Below are 15891 nucleotides of genomic sequence, written 5' to 3'. Positions count from 1 at the left end.
GTAGGTATGTAATTTTATTTAAATTAATTTTCACATTTAACATTTTTTTTTTAATTATTACTATTAGTCCACATGCACCATGGACTGGGGGAAAGGGGTTTCACTGGACTCACCTGGGGCTGTTGTCAAGCAGGGTATGGGATCCCGGTTCCTCCTTGGGATTCCGCTAAATTACCCGTTAGCACGGTTTTATGAAAAAAACGCGAACTTTTTTTTCCGAAAAAAAAAAATATATACATAATTAAAACTTGCGTCCGCACTCACTTAAGTCAACTTTTCTTTCTTGAGACATTCTCTGCAATCGTTTGGTGGTCGTACCCCATAAATCAAAAGCCTTTCTTTCTCACCACTTTCACTCAAGAACGAAAGACACCAATACATACAATCCTATTTTGGCGGGAAACGACGGATATAAACTTTCACGAACTAACTTCACGTATACTAACTTCACGTATACTAACAGATTCATGTTCGAACATCTATCCATGTGTTTGCTTCCTACCAGTTACTAACACATGTAAACGTAGCTATGCTGGTATATGCACCCAGATACATACGTAAATGTTTGAACATCCTTACCATCGCATTAACCCACAGGCTGCCGCTACAACCACCAAAACCAACAGCTGTTTATTGTTAGAAATAAACACTTGGTTGATAGCAGTAATGAAGCGTAATTAATCAGGAATAAATTATATAGGCGGACGCCGTGGTGTGATGGTAGCGTGCTCGGCCTGCCACACCGAAGATCCTACATCAACATCATTGAATCATACATTTGAGTCCAGTTAGAGAACCGCAAGTTGTTAATTACATTTTTTCAACTTAAGTAATAGCATATTTTGCTTTATAAAAGGTTCCCTCTTTTGCTGAGTGCGCTATGATTCTCGAGTTGAGCCACTGTTTCGAAACAACTTTTGAGATTTTAGAAGTATGCCTAGTTATAAACATGAGCTCTAAGGGTACTCAAGCCCAAATGCTTGTTGGGTATATGACGCCATTTCGTATGAACGCAAATAACTAATAGGTTAACTAGAGTTTAACCCTGGCAGAGCGGCCGCTTAAGCTTAGCTTAAACTTCAGTTAAAGTCGACTGAAAAACTGCAGAATAAGTTTAAACGTAGTTTAATTGACAAATTGAGTTGAACTTGTTCTGAAAAACCGGGCTTTATATCGGTAGTTCCTTTTTGTATCATGTTCTATTCATAAACGGGGGAACTTTAAAGCTATGTTTAAAGTTTGATCTCACAACCTAAGGCATTTGCATGCGTCACATCTGAAATGAATACAGCCAAAGTTTTTTTATTTTAAACGCAGTTATATTTTTTATTATTTATTTGTAAATAACACAAAGAGAAATATTGCCATTTGGACTGCTTATTGAAATATCACCATATCTCCGCTGCCGTTCCGAGAACGCTCTATCTTAGCATTAATTCTATGCTTTGACGTGAGCTAGGATGTTTATGAAAAAAGATCTGAAATGGGGCGTTCAGCCGAGTTAGGTGAACTCAGCAGTCGATTTAAAAAAAAACACTTTGCAATTAATTGTATTTCGCAAATTCTAGAAAAACTCGAACATACTTATTTTTTTTATGCACCATGCAGCCAATTTTTATTAGGTGTAATTATTTGTGCTTGTATTCAGTGTTATTTAAATATAAAAATTCCTTTAAACAACTTGAAATTGTTAATCCTTATGGAAATTGCAAATTAACAGCAAAAGTTTAGTTAAAAATATGTTTTCAGATCTGCTCAGAAATGTCAAACCGATTGTTGCCATATGCAAATTTTGCCTTAGTCAGTGTTCAGAGTTTTCGATTCACAAGTACTCACCTCGTATTGAACCATACCATAATGAACCATTCCATCTCCATGATGGAATTATAGAAGGTAGCGGATGTAAGCAGTTTCTCGCTATAACGCCGCCATCTTGAACGCCCTTAGAAATAAGAATGGTGTTGCTTTACAAAACTCCTATTTTATTCAATGGAAAAAGTGTACTAAAACAACACACACCAAATTTTGTTTAAAAAATAGCAACGGCATCACTTTTTTCTCCAGATTTGTTTTGCTCTGACTTTTCTATTATAAAATTCAGAAAAGGATTTTATTTATTTGCAGAACTAGAGAAATGTGTATGTTTCGTCTTTGAATTAAGGTCAGTTGTATTGCGGATATTAAGAAACAGATTTCTAATTGATATTTATTCATTAAAAAATGCCGTCAGAAATGAAATCTAAAAATAGGACTAAGTAAAATAAAATTCCCCTACAGGGGGTCAGTTCAAATTCAATGAAGTGGTGAAGTGAAAACATTTTTTTCCACTTCACTTGATATGCGATTCAGTTTGAAAAAAATAGTGATATTTACCGTCAATTTTTTTTCATTTAATGAATATTTTTTCACCGTTGAATTTGCCCGTGAAAAATCTATTTATATATATAAAAGAAAGTGGTGTTAGTTACACTATAGCTCAAGAATGGATGAACCGATTTGGCGGAAAATTGGTGCGAGAGGTAGCTTAGAACCAGGAGACGCACATAGGATACTTTTTATCCCGTCTGAATGGTTTTCAGGATTCGTCCGGGATCCCGTCGTGGTTATTTTGGGACTTTTCGGGAATATATCCCGATCCCGTCGAGGTTATTTCGAGACATTCTCGGTATGCTTCAGGCATCATTTCTTGATAGTTTTCGGGATCCATCTGGTATCACGGCGTGGCTTTTTCTGGATAATTTCGATCATTTGGGGATCCTATCATATTATCAGCTCATTTAGTTATTTTTTTACTCTATTGCAAAAATGAAATATATTAGACAGGCAATTTTTTTAAAATAAATAACTTGATAAGCAGGTTAACGTGGGTGGTGTATTCATTTTCTCCTTGCGGACGAGCCCGCGGGTAAAGGCTAGTATATCTAATAGCTAATATATATATAGTAGTGATAAAGGGTGATGTATACCACTTGAGGTAAACACACTTCTTAGCAGAGACCATTCCTACGAATAAGAATAGAATACAGATAAAGGTAGAAAAAGCAAACGTCTCAAAATTTAATAAAGCAATCTTCATTTCATAATTTTTATTATAAAATTGCTCAATAATCAAGCTACGTACACTTTCTGTATTTTATGATTATTTAGAAAGTATCAATTTAAGTACTATTCCAAAAAGGGCCAATCTTTTATTGCCCTTTCTCATGTACTTCCAAAATACAACCGGGAGCTCACTGGAGCTAAGGGGGTTCGATATGACAGCTGTCAAATCTTCCGCCAACTTGTTGCCATCATCCGGTGGCAAAATCCTGAGCCAGATAAATGATTTTGCATGTAAATGCAACAACAACCCTGCAACAATTGTTGGATTACGTGTTCCATTTTCTTCATGTATTTGTATTTGTATTTATTAGGCAATTCATCCCAGCAAAAATTATTTTACAGTGCTAGTTGGTAAAAGGCATAAAATAGGAACAATTTAAACTTAAACTTAAAGCTAATGACTATGACTAAGAAAAGGTTACAATAAATAATATATTTAATAAATAGTAAATAAATAAAATAAACGAATGATAGAGTACATTTGTTAGAAGAAATCAGTATTTTAATTGTCTAGGTTATTATAGAAACTTGTTAATTCTTTATTGAAGAGCAGAGCATTGCTTATAAGCATAAGTCTAGAAGGGAGCGAGTTCCAAAGACGTATGGAAGTAATGAAGAACTGGCGATCAGATATTAGCATACGATGTCTGAAGTGGGTAAGGAGAACAGATCTAGACAACTGGAGAAAATTTAGCCTCCGATACAAATAGTCAGGTTCCTTCATATATATTAATTTATGTAGCGTAGTGAGCGTTTTAAGTTTAATAAGGTTATCGAAAGAAATGTTTAGCAACCTGTAAGCATGCTGAGAGACGTGGTCAAGTCTTTTCAACCCATAGACATATCTAGCAATGTTGTTATAAACAACATTAAGTTTCCTATTACATACATAGTCACAATTAGAGTAAACCTCACAACCATAAAGCAGCGTAGGTATTAAGTACGCTTTTGATATTAGTAGAAGAATATGTAACGGAGTAAAATATTGTGTAAGCCAGAGTGTGCGAAGCATCTTATACACTTTTCCCACTGTGCGGAAGATGTGATCTTTCCATGTCAAGGTTTTGTTAAAAACTACACCTAGATTTTTTGCCGTGTCAACGTATTCTATAATAGTGTTGTCTAAAATTAAATTTTCCATTCCACTTTTATCTAGTGACCTTCTATGAATGACTATACATTTCGACTTCGTAGGGTTAAGACATAAACCGTTCATAGAAGCCCACGTACCAATTTGACATAAATCGTAATTTAAGTTATTAATACATGAACTGGTACGATCACTAGGACAGCACATATACAATTGTACGTCGTCAGCATAAATGTGAATATTACAATACTTGAGAACACCAGGCAAATCGTTTATATAAAAAAAATAACAGGGGACCAAGGATTGAGCCTTGTGGGACTCCTCTTAAAACACTGACGAAGTCAGACTTTCTGCTACCAACACTTACTGCCTGAGTTCGGTCGGCCAAATACGATCTGATGAGGGCTGTTGCACAGTTGGAGAAATTAAATAGGTTGTCCAGCTTCTTGCAGAGAACGGTGTGGTCGAACGAGTCAAACGCTTTTGAATGGTCGGGAAGAGTCAGGAAAGCCGTAAAATTTTTGTCAACTTGTTCGCGAATATCCTCTATCACCGATAGGAGCGCCGTTTTACAGCTACGATTTGACCTGAATCCAGACTGGGAATCTGTGAGAAGGTTATAATCCTGCACATAAGTATTTATCTGGCAGTGCAAAATTCGTTCGACGACCTTGGAAAGGAAAGGCAGAATAGCTATAGGTCTATACTCCTTGTTTTGCTTGGGGATTAGGATTACCTTAGCAACTTTCCAACATTTGGGAAATACACAGGACGTCAGCACAGAGTTAACCAAGTAGGTTAAGTGAGGAAGGATTTTAGGAAGAATTATTTTTAAAAATTTCGGACATATACCATAGAACCCCATAGCATTAGACTTTACTGAAAGAATGGCTTGAACGACATCACAATCATCGACACTAGCAAACTCAAGAGGACCACAATCAACATTAGCGCGAATACAATAATTGTCAGAACATATATTGTCAGTTGAGATTGGCAGATTTACAAAATTTATATTTATCTCGTTAATGTCTACATCAGGGAGGACAGAAATATCACATTTGGATTTTCCGATACCAATATGTTTAATCGACTTCCAGGTTTCCTTCGAACTCAAAGCAGCACTAAACTTGTTATTTTAAAATTTCTGCTTTGCTGACCTAATGGCTTTGTTTACAGCGATCCTAGCTGCTTTGAAGCAGTTGTGAGCCTCCAGGGTTTTGTATTGTTTCCATCGTGAGTAAGCAAGGTTACGCTGGTGAATTAAGTGTATTAGATTGGCACTAAACCAAGGGGTATTATTGTGTGCAGCAGCCTTGAGTTTCACTGGCACATGGTTGTCGAAAAGCCTAATAATATGGTTCTGTAGGAATGTTGCCTGATCATCGACCGATGTCAGCGTACGAATCAAGCTCCATTCGACCGACTCCACCGCTGCATTAAGGGAACTGTAATCTATGCTTCTAAAATCACGATACGTAAAGGAACATTGGATGTGTGACGTTTGAAAGTTGTAACTAAGAAATATCAGATCGTGTTTTGAAAAGCAAGATGCCGAAAATTTATGGTAGTGGAGCAATTTCAGGGGATCATTCACAAAAAATAAATCCAGCAAAGAAGAATTTGAGTCAGTAAAGTGTGTAGGTGAAGTTAAATTGGTGGGAAAAAGTCCAAGAGACTCTATACTTAGCTTTAGAGTTGAGTCGACAAGAAGGTTGAAGTTGAAATCCCCAGCAATGATTATATTATCATAGCTTATAAGTAGAGGCTCGAGAAATTCAATAAAGCCAGAGAAGTCAACTCCACGATTAGGTCTGTATGCACAGCCGATAAGAAGCCTTTCATTGTTTACAGAGAACACGTCTACGAACACATATTCGACAGAATCACTTGGACTAGCACTGCAGCAAAGTTTACAGAATAAACTACTTTTGACACATATAGCAACACCACCACCATGACCACGTCTATCAGCCCTGAAAAGTTGATATCCATTTAATTGCACCAAATCATTTTTGTGACATGAAGAAAACCGGGTTTCGGAAATACATATAACATCTATATCAGAACCCTCAGATATGAATCTCAATTCATCCAGCTTTTTATATAGGCTTTGCGCATTGAGATGGATAACTTTGAGCCCATTAGTACGTTTACTGAATACGCGCAACAGTGTATGTAAGCAGTCTTTGGAACTAGACAACCTATGTTGGAGTACTCTAACAATACTCCTTTGCAATGCGTTTGCGGACCACCATCAGCCGATCATTGCTCGTTTTTTAACGACCGTGATAACGACACGATGACGATCGAACAGAGTTGCCAAAAGTAAAATATTGCATACAAATAACTGATAATAAAATTTTACTATGGCAACTCTGATAAAATGCAACAGCATATTATAGTATAGAGAAATATTAGTTTCTGTATTCACGCAAATGCTAAATAACATAAGAATATTCGTAGTAAAAAATATAAAAGTTGAATTCTCCCACTTCATTTACTTTCATTTTAAATTAAATTCACTCCGATAATTCTTTCCGACACAATTCCTCTATAGTACTTTGGCATATGATCCTCTGTGGGTGGTCCTAGTACTACAGTAAAAGTACTTTGGAAAGTACTCTCACGTATGTACTCTATGGAATACTCACAAACAAAGCGAGAGTGGGATCACCTACTCCTCTCCTAGGACATCGCAATGTTAATTGGAGCACATTTTTTGTATGAATACAGATTAGTTTTGGAATACTCCTATACTCCCAAAGGAGTATTCCTTACATTATTTATGGAGTACTCGCGTTTTTGAAGGGAAGGATTTGAGCCAGATAAATCCAGATAGAAGTCTGGTTCAATTTGTGAGCCAGATAATTTGTTAATTACTTCTTTTTAGTTTGGCAACACTGCCTTTAATAAACCTACTTTTTCAAAAATAGATGTCGCTGCTTAGCCTTTCGCCGTATGAGTTAAATGGAAAACAGCGGTGACATCTGCCTATCACATTTCACGTGTGCGAAAATTTCACGACATCTGCTTCTCAAGTCTCTTAATGATCCAGAGCATTCCCGTGAGAATTGAGCATGAGCCGGAGCTGTAAAACTCACTGGAAGACGGCATCTTTCATTACATTATGAGCCTCCTGCGATTTACACCCAGATTGACTGAGTTTTGTGTGTGTTAGTGCAGTCGGGTTGCTTCTTGACACACGTATTTGTTGTCGGCTACGCGTTGATGAAAATCAAAAATTTTTGATTTTTTCACTTGACGCTTGCTTATTTGATAGTCGCGGGGTATGATTGACAAAACAGCAGTGTTGTATTTAGTTTGTGTCGACATTCAACATAGATTAGATTGATACGAATCTTTTGTTTACGCTCTCATATTTTCGCTCTCACGAGGGATTTATCTTCTAGTTGTTGCTGGCAACAATCACAGATAAATCCCTCGCGCCAGCTGAAGCGGATGCCAGAACAAAAAATGTGCCAGCCAAAACAAAAAACGTGCCAAAAATTTTGGTAAACTTTGGTTTGACCTACGACTGTAGAATAGCGTTCAAAAATTATGGGAAAAAGGATAAAAAAACTTGTTTTAGTGTAAGTATTATTAGTTCGAAGGCGGAGGGTAAATATTATTTCCCATTCAAAAGTTATCACTAACAAGTAAGGAAGGCTAAGTTGGGTGTAACCGAACATTACATACTCAGTTGAGAGCTATGGAGACAAAATAAGGAAAATCACCATGTAGGAAAATGAACCTAGGGTAACCCTGGAATGTGGTTGTATGACATGTCTATCAAATGGAAGGTATTAAAGAGTATTTTAAGAGAGAGTAGGCCATAGTTCTATGGATCGACGCCATTTAGGGATATCGCCATAAAGGTGGACCAGGGCTGACTCTAGAATGTGTTTGTACGATATGGGTATCAAATGAAAGGTGATAATGAGTATTTTAAAAGGGAATGGGCTTTAGTTCTATAGGTGAACGCCTTTTCGAGATATCGCCATTAGGGTGGGCCAGGGGTGACTCTGGAATGTGTTTGTACGATATGGGTATCAAAGGAAAGGTGTTACTGAGCATTTTAAGAGGGAGTGGACATTAGGTCCATAGGTGGACGCCTTTTCGAGATATCGCCATTAGGGTGGGCCAGGGGTGACTCTGGAATGTGTTTGTACGATATGGGTATCAAATGAAAGGTGGTAATGAGTATTTTAAAAGGGAGCAATCCTTAGTTCTATAGGTGGACGCCTTTTCGAGATATCGCCATAAAGGTGGACCAAGGGAGACTCTAGAATGTTTTTACGATATGGGTATCAAACGAAAGGTGTTACTGAGCATTTTAAGAGGGAGTGGGCACTAGGTCTATAGGTGGATGCCTTTTCGAGATATCGCCATTAGGGTGGGCCAGGGGTGACTCTAGAATGTTTGTACGATATGGGTATCAAAGTAAAGGTGTTACTGAGCATTTTAAGAGGGAGTGGACATTAGGTCTATAGGTGGACGCCTTTTTGAGATATCGCCATTAGGGTGGGCCAGGGGTGACTCTAGAATGTTTTTACGATATGGGTATCAAACGAAAGGTGTTACTGAGCATTTTAAGAGGGAGTGGGCATTAGGTCTATAGGTGCACGCCTTTTCGAGATATCGCCATTAGGGTGGACCAGGGTTGACTCTAGAATGTGTTTGTACGATATGGATATCAAATTAAAGGTATTGATGAGGGTTTTAAAAGCGAGTGGCCCTTAGATGTATATGTGAAGGCGTTCTCGCGATATCGACCAAATGTGGATCAGGTGATCCAGAAAATCATCTGTCGGGTACTGCTAATTTATTTATATATTCAATAACACTAACAGTATTCCTGCCAAGATTCCAAGGGCTGTTGATTTCGCCTTGTAGAACTTTTTCATTTTCTTCTACTTAATATGGTAGGTGTCACACCCATTTTACAAAGTTTTTTCCAAAGTTATATTTTGCGTCAATAAACCAATCCAGTTACCATGTTTCATCCCTTTTTTCGTATTTGGTATAGAATTATGGCATTTTTTTAATTTTTCGTAATTTTCGATATCGATAAAGTGGGCGTGGTTATGGTCGGATTTCGGCCATTTTTTATACCAAGATAAAGCGAGTTCAGATAAGTACGTGGGCTAAGTTTAGTAAAGATATATCGGTTTTTGCTCAAGTTATTGTGTTAACGGTCGAGCGGAAGGACAGGCGGTGGACTGTGTATAAAAACTGGGCGTGGCTTCCACCGATTTCGCCCATTTTCACAGAGAACAGTTAGCGTCATAGAATCTATGCTCCTACCAAATTTCAAAAGGATTGGTAAATTTTTGTTCGACTTATGGCATTAAAAGTATTCTAGACACACTAAATGAAAATGGGCGGAGCCACGCCCATTTTGAAATTTTCTTTTATTTTTGTATTTTGTTGCATCATATCATTACTGGAGTTGAATGTTGACTTAATTTACTTATATACAGTAAAGATATTAAATTTTTTGTTAAAATTTGAATTTAAAAAAATTTTTTTTAAAAAGTGGGCGTGTTCTTCATCCAATTTTGCTAATTTTTATTTAGCATATATATAGTAATAGTAGTAACGTTCCTGCCAAATTTCATCATGATATCTTCAACGACTGCCAAATTACAGCTTGCAAAACTTTTAAATTACCTTCTTGTAAAAGTGGGCGGTGCCACGCCCATTGTCCAAAATCTTACTAATTTCCTATTCTGCGTCATAACGTCAACCCATCTACCAAGTTTCATCGCTTTAACCGCCTTTGGCAATGAATTATCGCATTTTTTCGGTTTTTCGAAATTTTCGATATCGAAAAAGTGGGCGTGGTTATAGTCCGATATCGTTCATTTTAAATAGCGATCTGAGATGAGTGCTCAGGAACCTACATACCAAATTTCATCAAGATACCTCAAAATTTACTCAAGTTATCGTGTTAACGGACGGACGGACGGACGGACGGACATGGCTCAATCAAATTTTTTCTGGATCCTGATTATTTTGATATATGGAAGTCTATATCTATCTCGATTCCTTTATATATGTACAACCAACCGTTATCCAATCAAACTTAATATACTCTGTGAGCTCTGCTCAACTGAGTATAAAAACAGGGTTTGTTAATATGAACTCCCGATGCAACCATTCCATTTTGATCACAGAACCTGGAACGCCAGACAAGTAGGATAAGCCCTATCCATTAAATAATGTTAACTGTTATATCATAGGTCCGATTTACTGAAATTTCAATAGAATATATGGTTTTCACTGCGAGTTAAATGCGTTACAATATTTGATTAATTAATTTAATCGAAATGTTAGTTTTACTTAGATTTGTTTATATTTGCCTCTAACTAGTCGTATTATTGTAAAATAACTTTAAGGAAATAAATATTTTACGACTATCATTTTATTAAATGATTGAAACTATAATCGCCGAAATGATTGTCAAAAATCCCCATTTTCAGATCTATTCATTTTTGATTGGAGTGGCATCATTGATAAATGTCTCGAAACAAAGAGTTGCAAATTCATTACATTCAAAATGAACAAGTGCGCGGAAGAACAGCAATTCATATTCAAATTTATTGAATATTATCAATGTTTACCAGCTTTATGGAATGTAAAGCTTTTATTATTATTTAATAAAATTTTTATACATTTTTTTGTTATTTAATAAAACTGCTGTAGTTGTAAGTAAAAAAAGTCAACATCCGATGATGACATATTCATGTCCGAACGCTACGGTTTCTCAATACATATGTTGATTGATGGCTTTTTATTTGATAGTCGCGGAGCAAGCGTCAAATACCCGACACGCACACATACAAAAATTCAGTCAATCTGGTTGTAAATCGCAGGAGGCTTTATATACCATACAACATCATACAACCATACACCACTTTGTGAACGCCGAGCTGTGGTAAGTTTTGAATTCTATATGCAATTAGTGATGGAACGATATTTCACTATATGGTGATTGCATCGCCGTGAACCGTGAATGAAAAATCGATAATAGCGATAGCTGTTGCTATCCAAAAATATCAGTGATTGGCGATTTTCCTTCAGCATGAAATTCTAATACTAATAGTGATAGCGGCGATGCAATCACCGATAGTGAAATATCGTTCATCACTAATTACTTACTTACTCTATTGGCGCTTAACCGTATAAACGGTTATGGCCGTCCACAAGGCGCACCGGTCGCTCTTTCGCTCCGCCAACCGGCGCCAATTGGTCACACAAAGGGGGTTTAAATCGTGTTCCACCTGCTCCTTCCAACGGAGTATGGGGCCGCCCTCTACCTCTGCTTCCATAGGCGGGTTCCGATTGAAGCACTTTCTTGGCCGGAGCATCATCTTTCATTCGCATAACATGGCCTAGCCATGCAGCCACTGTGTTTTAATTCGCTGGACTATGTTGATGTCTGCGTATAGCTCGTACAGCTCATCATTAAATCTTCTTCGGTACTCGCCATAGCCAACGCGTAGATGTCCATAAATCTTTCGAAGAACTTTTCTCTCGAACACTCCCAAAGCCGCTTCATCTGCTGTTGTCATGGTCCATGCTTCTGCCCCATATAGCAGGACGGGTACGAAAAGTGACTTGTAGAGTATGATTTTCGTTCGCCGAGAGAGGCCTTTACTTTTCAATTACCTACCTAGTCCAAAGTAGCATTTATTGGCAAGATTGATTCTTCGCTGGATTTCAGTGCTGATGTTGTTGCTAGTGTTGATGCTGGTTCCGAAATAAACGAAGTCTTTTACTGTTTCGAAATTATGGCTGCCATGTGGCTGCCTAATTGCTATGCAAATATATCAGTGACTGGCGATTTTCCCATTGTAAAGGTCTACAAGTACGATATGTAGCAGTACGCACATACACAGCCAGGGTCACCTAATAAAATGCTTGTTCTTGTTCGCTTTTTTGTGGATGCTATTTGGCACTGTTGTACTTTTTAGTCAAAAAAAGTTTAGTAGCTGCTAACGCAAACTGCGTAAAATTTTTATTGTTACATTACAAAGAAATATCCTTATTTACTTTCAAACGAGCACTTAATTACATCTCTCTTTAAAATCCATATGTTTTGAACAATTTTAATTAACAAATTGTGATATTTTATTACAGGGGACGATTGCTAAAACACGACCAAAACCGTCGGGGGAGGTATTAGTTGAGGCGTTTTTGGCTCGCTTCCAATAATTCGAATACTTTTTCTCTTTGGACTATTGATAACAGGACAAAACGCGTCTTTTCATTTCTCTTTCCATATTTTTGGAAGAGTTATTGCAGTCGACCTCGGTTTCAAACTGTTTTTCGTGTTAGTATTTTTAATGCTGGAATAACGACGCGTCCTCAGATACCCCAATTCAAGACTTTTGTAAAATTTTCTGCAGGACCCATATAGGCGCACTACATTTTCATACTAAATTCGGTCAAAAAAATGTACCATCACAGCAACCCAAATCTGATATTCTGCTCCTTTTTTTGTTTCCCTGCATCACTTTCTACGACAGCAAACCCAAGTAATTTTGATACTTCGTTCAGTGTCAAACGTATGTTCCACTGAGTTCCACGCTAGTTTGACACTGACCGAAGTGTCAAACTGCAGTGTGTTAGAAAGAGAAAGGAATTGTCTCCTTCTCATACATATCATACTTGTAAACCTGTACTATGGATTTTCCTTAAGTCTATTCTTTTGAATGACAATCATCTCTGGAAGGATTTCGCCAATAGGAATATTTCTTCATGAAGCGATATTTATTCACTCGGTTGTGTTTACTTTTAGCTAGTTTGCTCTTTCAGGCGACGTTATTTTGATTTGATATTTTTATAAACGTTTTGACCTGGTTGGCTGCGAAAATTTGGTGGTATTAATTTATTAAAAATGCGTTTTAATACCGAGTGAAAGATGAGACTAAATTATAGTAAAAAAAGAAGTGAAATGTGGCAATTTTATGAGCCCATAAATGAAACGCGTGCAAAGCCCGGTGATAATTTTAAAAGCCCCCGTTCATATAAATATTTCATGAAGTGTATAAAAGAGATTAAATGGCTGTATTTTTTTGTTTTTAATTACAAATGACGCCAAATAGATCTGGGTCTTTAAACTTGGTCTAAGATTGGTTGCCTGTGCAACTCCTAAGTTAATACTTCTAGGCAGTAGCCGTTAGCAGTTTTAAAAAATTTGTGTTTTTGATGAAAAAATAAAAGAGTTATAGAAATATATATCACTCTTCTTATTGTAAACAGATGTAGCTCAAAATTTAAGTTTTTTGGGAGAATGCAATTGAAGTTTTGTTATATTATATGGTTGAATTCTCCGGCTTATTTCTAGGGCACTGAAGTGGGTGATTTTCTGTTAAAAAATATTTTAATAACAGTTTGAAGAATTTGCTATATTTTTGTTCTTATTTTCTGTGAACTCAAAAGAAAAGCTGATTTGAAACATAAATGGGCGATTCATATCACTTCAATTTAATAAAGGCGAGCAAAAAAACAAACCTTTCCTCCATTCTCCCTGTCAGCAGTTGTTATTTGACAGGTAGGTATGGCAATGGAGGAATAGCAAGATTTTTCCTTGTATGAATTCACAACGGAAATGAACAAAACTGGTTGCGGTGTGTAAATTTGAAATACAACTCAGACTGAGACCGTTGGTTTTGCCTTTTTGAGATTTCAAAACTCACCACAGCTCCACCATGTGAAAATCGAAGTGTATTACGCATAACATACTCCTATTAGTCAGTAGAAGGTCCCCCAGCGGGTTAGGGGGTCAGAATATACCCGCGGTAGGTATGCCTGTCGTAAGAGGCGACTAAAATACCAAATAGATTCATGGGGTTGATTAGCGCAAGCCTTGCAGATTGCCAGCGAAATATATAGCTTCTTCAAACCCTATTGTCAACCTCACCTATCCGTGGCGAATCCTGTTTCATTAAGAGCCGAGGCTCTGGCGACCCCGAGCTCCTCATGGATGTAGCTGGTGGGAGGGCGGGATGGCCTAGAAGGTCGCATGTGGTCATAACAAATTGTTCCCGAGATGGTCGGGCTTGGTAACGGAACCGGATCTGCATCCCGCAAACGACCATCAACATCGATAACACTCGCAAAAGCCTTCGAGGAGTGCCCTTATCTCTACAACAACAACAGGCAGTGGAAGGTTGACCAAATCGGTGATTACATATTTTGATTCCACATAAATATTTTCCGTTTATTGAGAAATTTTAGAGATGGACTGGAAACAGTGGTGATAAGCGCAATTCACAGCTTCGGCAACTCAATTGTCAACCTCACTTACGCAAAGTGAATCCTGTTTCAAATGTGAACATATAACATATAACCATGCGAAGCTCTGGCAACATCTAGTTCCTCATGGAGTTATGGGATGTGAGCGGTGTGCTCTTCCAAGTTCAATGTGGTCATATTAAATCGTGTAAAAGTCTAGAAAAGGGGTGGCTTGTTAAAAAAGCGTCCAAAATATCGTTCCTCAGATAGTCGGGCTAGTGCTTATTATCAGAACGTGCCGGATCTTTATATGGCAATCGATGGCGCAAAGACCGTTAAATTCGATAACCACTTTCCGAAATCTCCCAAGGCTCAAACCACTGTAAGTGCTAAATGAGAAGACTACTTTTCAAACGCAAAAGCACCCTGTTGTGTGCATTGACAATCACAAATATGTCAAAATTATTTGAATGCGTAAGTATGTATATGTATAAGTGGATTCATTGGGATGTGCTTGTTATTTTCGCCATCAAACGCAAATTGATTAAATGTTGAGACATCAGCAAATATTGATCGAAGAATAAAGATGTTGCAGGGACGAAAAATAGTGTGAAGCAAGCTTCACAAAACCTCTAGTAGGCCACATTCACCACTTACCACAGCAGAATTTGTTAACTACCACTGTCTGTATTTGTTATTTAATAATTATTGTACACTTTTTATTCAGCTAATGTGTTCAGAATTTAAACTTTTACTCTCTAAAACTCCAATCAGTGTATTTGTGTGCTTAAATTATGTTAAAAATTGTGTTAAAGTTTTTGGTGTGGTGGAAGCAGAGACGATATAATATAGAGACATTGCATAGACGAAAAATCGTGTGAGGCAACAAGCTTCACAAAATTCTAGTAGGTCACATTCACCACTTACCACAGCAGAATTTGTTAAATTACCACTGTCTGTATTTGTTATTTAATAATTATTTGTACACATTTTATTCAGCTAATGTGTTCAGAATTTTAACTTTTACTCACTAAAACTCCAATCAGTGTATTTCTGTGCTTAGATTTTGTTAAAAATTGTGTTAAAGTTTTTGGTGTGGTGAAAGTGACCTACTAGAATTTTGTTACGCTCCGCTGCTTTCCACCGAAGTTTGCGCCTGCAACATCTTTATTCTTCGATCATTTGCATCAGCCCACGATATGTTAATTCGGTACGTCTTGCGATTCACCATGGTCAAATGATGTTAATTCGGTACGTCTTGTGATTCACCATGCTCAAATGATGTTAATTCGGTACGCCTTGTGATTCACGATTTACCCAGTTTCCCTAAATGATGTTAATTCAATACGTCTTGCGATTCACCAAAATGCTTGTAAAGAAGATCATTGAGCTACTACACTGCGTGCGCGCGCAAAATATTAGCTCTGTTTCTTTTTACATCTATCACCCTCTGC

General features: G+C 37.3%; 1 pseudogene; it reads right to left on the bottom strand.

The window, feature by feature from the left end:
* LOC137235713 (uncharacterized) overlaps nucleotides 1-15891 on the bottom strand; it is a 42040-nt pseudogene that overhangs the window by 6303 nt on the left and 19846 nt on the right.

The sequence above is a fragment of the Eurosta solidaginis genome, unplaced genomic scaffold, assembly GCF_040869045.1.
Source record: "Eurosta solidaginis isolate ZX-2024a unplaced genomic scaffold, ASM4086904v1 ctg00001056.1, whole genome shotgun sequence".
Lineage (NCBI taxonomy): Eukaryota > Metazoa > Arthropoda > Insecta > Diptera > Tephritidae > Eurosta > Eurosta solidaginis.
This window is presented reverse-complemented; position numbering and strand designations above follow the sequence as displayed.